This window comes from Belonocnema kinseyi, chromosome 5 (genome assembly GCF_010883055.1).
Source record: "Belonocnema kinseyi isolate 2016_QV_RU_SX_M_011 chromosome 5, B_treatae_v1, whole genome shotgun sequence".
NCBI lineage: Eukaryota > Metazoa > Arthropoda > Insecta > Hymenoptera > Cynipidae > Belonocnema > Belonocnema kinseyi.
In genome coordinates, this window is record NC_046661.1 from 5,185,336 (window position 1) to 5,195,524 (window position 10,189).

Genomic DNA, 10,189 nt, shown 5'->3' on the forward strand with positions numbered 1-10,189 from the left:
GTGCTCGCGCACAATATAATTTTTATTTTTATTTTTATTATAATTTTTTTCACGACTTTTTCTTTGAAATTCAGATCATGTTTAAGCTCACGTTCATAAGCTTATCCGAATTCTTTCAGCTAATTCATTGCTCCTTTTGGACTTCTTGTAGTTCGGGAGCTCGCGACAATTCTATGGACATCATTTGAGTACTCACTAAAATTTCAGATTCTTTTGTTTTCATAGTCAACAGTTCGAATTTGGTTGACTGACTAACAGCTGTTAGTGCATTTTGCAACAATTTATCGTTAAACTGGTCAAAAATTCGAGTGAAAAAACTTAAATTTAGTGCTCTTGAAACCCACGGGGGATAATTGCTTGAATGCTAAGAAATAACAATAAGTTTGACTGGCAGCTTCTCGGGGGTCACAAAGTTGACTGGCAAACTGCCAAACATGTCAAAAATTCGAGTTAAAAAACGTCCTTTTATTACTCTTCAAACCCACGTGGAATTATTTTTGAAATGCTAAAAACTAACAAGAAGTTTGACTGGCAGCTTCTCAGTGGTGCCAAAGTTGACTGGCAGAGTGGCTGTAAAACATGTCAAAAAGTCGAGTGAAAGAACGTCAATTTAGTACTCTTGAAATTCATTGAGAATGATTGTTTAAATGCTAAGAACGGTGGTGCCAAAGTTGACTGGCAGGCTGTCAAACATGTCAAAAATTGGACTGAGGAAACGTCATTTAATACTCTTGACACCCATTGGAGATGCTTTTTTAGGTACAAAGAACTAACAAAAATTTTGACTGGCAGCTCCTGAGTGGTGCCAAAATTGACTAGCAGGCTGTCAAAAATAAAAAATAAATGACAGGATGACAATTAGAATCTTCATTTTAGTACTCTTGAAACCCATATAGAATGATTGTTTCGGTGCAAACAACTAACAAGAAGTTTGACTGACTGCCCTTGAGTGGTGCCAAAGTTGACTGGCAGGCTGTCAAACATGCCAAAAATTCTAGAGAAGAAACGTCATTTTAGTTCTCTTGAAACCCATTGGGAATGATTGTTTGAAAGCTGAAAACTAACGAAAAATTTGACTGGCAGCTTCTCGGTGGTGCTAAAGTTGACTGACAGACTATCAAGCATATAAAAAATGATAGGATGAAAATTAGAACAGCCAGTTTAGTACTTCTAAAACGTATCGGGGATGATTTTTTAGGTGCTAAAAAGTAAGATCATAATTGATTGGCTGTTCCTCAGTGGTGCCAAATTTTACTGTAAGACTGTCTAGCATGTCGAAAATTCTAGTAAAAAAACGTTGTTTTAGTACTTTTTAAATCCATTGAGGATGATTGTTTTAGTGCAAACAACTAAAAAAGAATTTGACTGGCAGCTCCTGATTAGTTCCAAAGTTGACTGACATTTTAATCAGCAACCGAATGAAAGTTTTGTCCTTTTCTTTGACTAAAATTTTCATCCATAGGATACTTCTCTAAAACTAATATGTATATAAAAAAAGAATCTACAAAAATCTCACTTTTTAAGTAAATTCACAGCTCGCAACAATGGGTTTCTAGAGTACTAAAATGACGTTTCTTCACTTCAATTTTTGGCATGTTTGACAGTCTGCCAGTCAACTTTGGCACCACCGAGAAGCTATCAGTCAAATTTTTGGTTAGTTCTTAGCATCCAAACAATCATTCCCAATGGGTTTCAACAGTACTAAGATAACGTTTCTTCACTCGAATTTTTGGCATGTTTGACAGCTTGCCAGTCAACTTTGGCACCACTCAGGAGCAGCCATTCAAACTTCTCGTTATTTTTTAACATCGAAACAATCTTTCCCTGTGGGTTTAAAGAGTACTAAGATGACGTTTCTTCACACGAATTTTTGTCATGTTGGCAGTCTGCCAGTCAACTTTGGCACCACTCAGGAGCAGCCATTCAAACTTCTCGTTAGTTTTTAGCATCCAAACAATCATTCCCCGTGGGTTTGAAGAGTACTAAAATGACGTTGTTTCACTCTAACTTTTGACGATTTAGCGACAAATTGTTGCAAAATGCACCAACAGTTGTTAGCCAGTCAACGAATTTCAAACTGTTGACTATGAAGATAAAAGAATCAACAAAAGAATCAAATGTCAACGTGGAAAAAGTACAAGGGGGAGGGGTGTTTTTCCAAATCCGATGGCTGTCCACGAGGGGGAGGGGGGGTCAAAAAGTGGTGAAAAATTTTCCACGTGGTATATGGATGGCCCCAAATAAATATTTGAAAAATTATCATGTTGGATGAAGGTTTGTAAAAAATGTGGTTTATGGTGGTAGATGGAGGGTAAAGGTGTTATACACAGTCAAAATAAATACTTGAAGTTATATTCGACTTAATTTCAGATTTGACTTGACTTAAGGAAGTACCCGAATTGAAGTGTGCAAACTATCTTGAATAAAGCATTAACTTTTCTTAAATGAGAAATCAGCATTTTTCTACTGAAATAAAGGAAAGTGTCCTCCTAAATTTCAATAATCAGTTCTGAAAGTAATTTGAAGGCAACCTAAAATAACCTGTAAGGCTTTCGTCACCTAAAATAAAGGAATATACCTTTCCTGAATTTCAGGTTCGTACTGCCTTGCATGACGTTACAGAACGCATGCGCTGCTCGTGGCCATTTATTCTAGTCGCATCCTACTCCAATACTCCATGTACAGATGGTCAGTGTCGGCTATGAAACTATGTTTCCATAATTCGTGGAGTTTTCGTTTCACGGATTTAGAAAAGTGCTGCAGTAAAATTAGTTCCAGTTGTCAGCTAATATTTGTATTATTAAACCCATCAAAATAATTAAATTATCAATTAGAAGCAATTAAATATATTGAAAACACGTTCTCTTTGGGAGAATAGAAAACTGTGTGGCTGTCGCTATGGAAATAGAAGCGAGTAAGTTTAGGAGGTATCTTATTCTTATGGTGGTATTTTAGACAGATGGAAAAATCGCCCATTCAAAATAATAGAATAATCTTCACTTTTGCGCTAAAATCTGAAAATATTATTTTTTCTCTATTCTACGCTTAAAGCGGGATTACAAAACTTTTTGATTCGCAACGTGAGTGCCTTTTTAATACATTACGAAACGCAATGTCTGAAGAATTTGGACCGCACCTGTCCCCAATATACTGTTTTTTCCATTTTTCCTAATTTTCCTGTATTTTCTTACAAGTTTGAACCCAACTTGTATATTTTCTAAAACGAATAACTATTATATAAAAACAGCTGAGGAGTGTCGGTAAGGCATGAGAAATTCCTGGTTTTTAGTTAGAATATTAACCTTAATTTCAGTTAGAATAGTGTATTGACTTAAATTTGCACTAGCTTTCAGTATAAATATATTCTTAATTGAAGAGCGAGCATACCTGTATTTCAGGTCATGCCTCCCTGAATTTCAAATGATCTCGATCTGAATTTCAGGAATCTAATTCCCTTAATTTAATGTTCAGATGTAATTCTTAATTTCAGATTGCATATGCTTCTTTTTGTGACACCTAAAAATAAGCCGAATTTTCGACTTAAATTGAGTACTTTTTTTTTGCTGTGTAACTGTTTTACAGAAAAATAGTCTTTTAACTTAAAAGTTTAAGAAGTGGGACACATTTTTTTATTTCCTAACTGACAATTCTTTATTTGTTGAAAATTCGTCTTTCTAGTTGAAAAAGTCATAATTTTAGTTAAAAATTCACCTCTTTGGTTAACAAATTTACTATTTTAATGAAAATTCTTTTTTTTTCGGAAATAAATTAATGTTCTGTGTGAAAAAGTAACTTTGCTACTTAAAGTTTAAATTCGAATCTCTTATAGAAAATTCAACGACTTTGTTGAAAATTTACATACTGGTTCAAAAATTCACTCTGGTTAAAAATTTAAATATTTTGTTTAAAAAAGCTTTTCTTTTTGTTTTTAAATGTCCACCACTACGTTTTCATTGAGAAAATTTTTTTAATGCAACTCTTTTTGGTGAAAGCTTAATCTTTTTTGTTTGCAGTTTGGATATTCATTTGAAAATTCTTATTTGTAGGTTGAAAATTGAACCATTTGGTTAAAAGTGAAACTATTTGGTTGTAAATGCAAATCTTTCTTTAAAAAGCCAAATATTTTACAAAACCGTTTACACTGAAAATGTTTAATTTTCAGTTTTAAAAAATTAACGAATTTGCAATAAAATAAATATTTTTACATCCAAAAACATAACATTTTAACAAAATAGTTAAACTTTTAAATAAGTAGATAAATTTTCAACCAAAAACTAAAAAATATAATTAATTCAAAACAACAACAGCTGAATTGAATTAGAAAATGAATTTGAGGAACATTTTTAACCAGTGATATATTTTTAACTAAATTAAGGAATCTTCAACAATTAGAAAAATGTTCAACGAAAAAGATTAATTTTAAACCAAAGAAAGGAAGAATTTTCAACACAAGAATTAAATTTTCAACTAAAATGATGAATATTCAACCCAAAAAATATCCATTTTTACTTAATGAGTTTAACATTTAACGAAGTAGTCGAATGCAAACAAAAAAGATAAATTTTAAACAAAATAATTGAGTACTCAACAAAGGAGCTTTGACACAACAGAATTCACAACTATCAAATTACAGTTGTATGCATATATGCATATATTATCGAGCGCAGAGCTCTAGAACGAACAAAGAAAAATATCTACAACATTGTTGAGTTTTCAACCCAAAAAGGAATGTTTTAGAAAATAGTTGAATTTTGTGTAAAACATTAATCTTATTGGTTAAACATTAATCTTTTGAACATAGAATATTTCATGACAATACAATAGTTCACTTATAATTTAATCTAAAAACAACATAATTCCCTTCCTGATCGATTCAGCGACTTGAAGCTCAAACCTGCCTAATGTTAAATGGATTCGATCGCCTTTGAAATAATTTATATAACAGTGTTTTTTATGTTGAAAATTAATTTTTTTAACAAAAAATTCAACGATGACATTTTTTGTAAAAAAGTAATTTTTGTAATTAAAGTGTAATTTTTTTTAGATAAAAATCTAACTAATTGTTTAAAAATTGATGGATTTTGTTAAAAATTCTTGTTGCTGATTTAGGATTCAACCATTTTTCTGACAATTCTTTTTTTTCAAAATTAATTTATTGAAGTGAAAATTTAACTTTCTATTTTTGGTAAAAAATTTATTGATATTTTTAATTGCAATCTGTTTTGGTAGAGTACTCAGTTATTTTTTTTTAATTGCACTTCCTCAAGTTGAAAATTATTTTTTTAAACTAAAAACTGAACTATCCCATTTTTCGTTGAATATTAAGTTCATAATTGAAGCTTCATCTGCTTCGGTTCAAAACGAACCTTTTGATTGAAAATTCCACTATTTTCTTCAAATTTCTTTTTTTTTAAATTCATTTCTATCATGTAAAAATTTACTTATTTTAGTTTTGGTTAAAAAATGATATTTTTTAGATAAAATTCATACGTTTGTTTGAAACTTTCTAGATTTTGTAGAAAATTCATAATTTTTTGTAGAAAAGTAATATTCTTGGTTGAAAATTAATATTTTTCATTAAGGATTAAGTTATTTAAAAAAAATCTTTAAGGTTTGTCAAAAAACAATTTCTTTACAAGAAATTTTGATTCTACTACTTTTGGTTGAAAATTGAACTTTTGTATTTAATAATTCAATGTTTTTAATTTTTCTGTTTTGGTAGAAAATTAATCCTTTTGGTTTAAAATCGACCTTTTTTCGTTAAAGATTGAACTATTTGGAAGCAAATTTATCTGTTTTCATGCAGTATTTAGAAATTCAGAATTTTGTTGAAAATTCGTCATTTTTGGTATAGAAAAGTAAACTTTTTAATTGAAATTTCATCTTTTTTTCGAGGATTCTATTATTATATGAAAAATTCGTTTTCTTAGTGAAAAATTAATTTATTTAAGAGAAAAATCGATTATACCATTTTTGATAGAAAAATGATATTTAAAAAAAATTAATCTTTTTTTGTTAAAAATATAATTTTTTTAAACCATCTTTTTAAAGAGGGAAATTAATCTTCGCGATTGAAAATTCATCATCTTCTTCGAGGGTTCAATTATTATTATTTGAAAATTCCTTCATAATTAGTTAAAAATTAATGTATGCAAAATAAAATTGTATCATATCATTTTTAGTAGAGAATTGATATTTGAAGTTAAAAATTGATCTTTTGTAGTTGAAAATTCAACCATTAGTTTAAAAATGCACATATTTCGATGAAAACTCGTTATTTTGGTAGGAAATTAGTCTTCTTGTTTGAAAATTCATCTTTGTGATTAAGAACACAACTATTAAGTTGCACATTCAGTTTTTTTTTTGTTAAAAATTAAATTCTGTAACTGAAAATTGAACTATCCCACTTTTGGTGGAACACTGAAATTTGGAATTAAAAATGGATATTTTTGGGTTGAAAATTCACTTATATGTTTCAAACATCGTCTTTTTATATAAAATTAATCTTCTTGGTTGAAAATACATCTGTTTGCTTAAAAGTTCAACTATGTATTATCAAATGCATCTATTTTAGTAAAATTTCAATTAATTTGTAGAAATGTAATTATTTGTTGTTAAATATTAATTCTTTTAACTAAATAGGAATTGTCCTATTTCTGGTGTTATATATTTACATTTTTAATTGAAAATGTATCTTTTCTTTTGTCTGTACGTCCGTCCGTCCGTCAGTAAACACGATAACTCTCGAAAAAATGAACGAATCAAATTCATCTTCGGCGGACTTTTTTTAGGTCCTAAAAGAAAGGATGAGTTCGTGAACCAGCAATTTTTGATAAAAATTCAAAAAGTGAGCGCATTTTGAAAATTATTCAGACAACTTTTTTCTGAATTTGAAAATTGTATGCACAGATGTTTATAGTAATAAAAAGAACGAACAATTTATCCTCATGACTTTTTACGTTAAAAAGAAAATTCTCAGAGTTATAGCGTTTAAAAACTTTTTTAATCATCCGAAAATCAAAATTTGGAGCCGAAAAACGCACGATATAAAAAAAGTCATAAAAAAGAAAAACATTACTTTCTAAAAGCCTTACAAGATTATCATAACTAATTTTTGGATTTTCTTCAAAAATCGAAAATTCAAATTTTTATTGCACAAAAAATAATGGAAAATCAAAAATTCCATTTTCTGAACAAATCATGTAGGTTATAAAAAAAGATGAATTAACAAAAATGATTATCCCAAAAAAGATCTAAAATTTCGTTAAGAATCACTTCTTGATAGGACACGTATTTTTTGTTTTATTCGTGAAAAATAACGTCGAAAAAAAAATAAATAAAAAAAATGTGTGGAAAAACGACGCAAGTAATGAGAAAAAAAATCCAACAAAACCTGTTTACAAATGTCTGTCGGAAATCGAGCGCGCAGCGCGAGTGTCACGATGAGAATGTGTACCTCAAAGCCTACAGAGCTTTGAGAAACTTAATCTTTGACTATACTTAATTAAGTAGACAATTCAGAATGTGAAGAAGCATATAAATACTGCCATCTAAAAGAGATCTTTTTGATAAAGTTTTTTTCAAGCATTCCAAATGAATAAATATCCGAGCGCGAAGCGCGAGATTCAACCTTCACGCGCCCTATCTTGTTAAAAATTGATTAAAAATCTAACTGCACAATTTCAGGATGAAAAATTATATTTTTAATTGAAAAATTTTTTCTTTATATTTGAAAACTCGTCTTTTTGGTAGAAAATTATTTTTCTTTGTTAAAATCTTATCTTGTTTATTGAGGATTGAACTATTTTCTTGATTGTTTCTTGTTAATTAATATCTTTAAAGAGAATTTTAATTATATCATTGTTGGTTGAAAACCAACATGCACAAAAGGCAGAAAGTGCGGAGATCGAGTGTAAAGGAAGAAGGGTGAGTGAAGGCAAAGGTGTGAAGGGTGAAAGTGAGTGGTTTGAAGTGAAAATTTGGGGCGTGTGTTGTTTTTGAGGTTAGGAGTGAAAAAATAGTTGCTTGGTCAGGGGGGCAAGAGGTAGGAAATAAAGGCGGAAAACGTCACGGAGCTTTGGGTAAGGTAGGATGCCGACGACGCGAAGTCCACAAACTTGCGCCAGAGGGCAATAGTTACTGGACGATCGCACAGAGCAGAAAACCGTAGTGGCTGCAAAAGCTGACGTTGCTGAAAGCATTAAAAGTGGGCGGATGGGTGACGTTGATCGCAGTGAGAGCAGCGGTGATGAAAGTGCCGAGAAGTCGACCCGGTTGGGGAGGGTAGCGGACTCAGGTACGAGCAAGCAACGGGGAAGGCCCTCAAATTTACAGCGCCTTAACAAGCTAGGCAACGCGGGTTTCAACAGAAGTCTAAACGAATGGAAAAAAAGGCAAGCGCGACTAGCAGTGAAGGGGAGGAAAAAAGGAAAAGAGTGGCTGGGGAAGATGAGGTAGAAAGGGACCAGGAGAACAAGAGAGTTAGAATTAAAAGGAAAACACCAGAGATAGGGGGCGGTGGGGGGATGTTTGAAAAATTGGAAGCTCTCATTAAAGGGTTTAGAGAGGAAACAAGAAAGAGATTGGATGACATAAATAAGGATATGAATAGGCAGGGAAACGATGTAAGGGGGGAAGTGAAGAAGGTCAGAGAAAAATGGGAAGAATGGGATAAACGTTGGAAGGAGGAGAAAGACAAGGTTTGGGGTAAGCTAGAGAGCATAGAGAATAGACACAGAGAGGTTGACTAACGGAGATCGAGAGAAATAAAAAAGTTGGAAGAGCGGGTATCCAGTCTAGAAATTAGGAATGAGCATATGGGGGAAAACAGAAAATGAGGAAATAGTTCAAGGGAATGAAAAGAACATCCGAAGTGAGAATGAAAGATTGAAGAAAAGACTGAGTGAGATCGAAAGAAGATTAGAAGGGGAAAAAAGGGCAAAGAGGAAAAATAACATAGTAGTCAAGAGATTAAAAGTGGAGAGTGAAATAGGAGAAGTGGAAATAACAAATCTTTTTCGAGATATTAGAGAGCAGGTAAGGGTAGAAGGAGTCAAGAGAATAGCAGGGACAAAGGAAAGGAAAGAAGGAATGTTTCTAGTAAAAGTGGGGAGTGAGGAGGAGAACAAGAAAATTATGGAGAGACAAAAATTATTGAGAGGAAGAAGGGGAAGAATTGAAGAAGATCTGGCATGGAGGGAGAGGAAAAGGAGATGGCAAATAGAGCAGAGGGCTTGATTAGAGAGGAAAAGGGGCCATATGGTGTGGATAGGGAGAGAAAGGTTGTGGATAAATGGGGAGGAATGGTGCTGGGGTGTAGAATTAGAAGAATTAAGGAAAAAAGGAAAAAGTCTTGAGAAAGGTAGGGGGAAGGGAGACGAAAAAGAGTCTAGAAATAAATCAGAGGGGTTTTCAAACGGCAAAGGGGAAACAAAGTGAAGAGGAAAGAAGAAGGAGGGGAAGAGAGAAACGTGAAAATAGCTTTCTGTAATGTGTCAGGTTTGAAGAACAAGAATAAAGGATTTTGGGAGGAGTTAGAAAAGTGGGATGTGATTATAATGAGTGAAACTTGGGCAGATGAGAAGGACTGGAAGGGAATAAAAAAGCTGTTACCGAAAGGTTATGTGTGGACAATGCAAGAAGCAAGAAAAGAACACGTTAAAGGGAGAGGGATGGGCGGCATGGTGTCAGGGGTGAAAAAAGAATTAGCAGTAAAAGGGAAAAAAGATGGTAACATGGAGGAAATGATGGAACAATGATAATAAAAATTATAATTGGGAAAGTAGAAATAACAGTGGTGTGTGTATACAGAAGAAGAGGGGAAGAGGAAGGCTGGAGAGTAATAAGGAGGTGGATGGAGGAAAAGAAGGAAGAATTGGCTTTAATAGGAGGGGACTTAAATGCATGGACTGGCGAACAAGGGAGAGGGTTATGGGATGAAGAAAAGGAGGCATTTATAAGGAACTCCAAACATAGAGAGACGGACAGGGAGGGGAGGAAGTTATTAGACATGATAGGAGAAACAGGGTGGTTTATATGCAATGGCAATATGAAAGGAGATGAGGAAGGGGAGATCACATTCATAGGCAAGGGAGCAAAGTAATACACTACATTTTGGCTGAAGAAAGAATGCGGCATATGATAGGGAGTATGAAGGTAGGGATTGAGATAGGGTCCGAGCTCTTCCCGG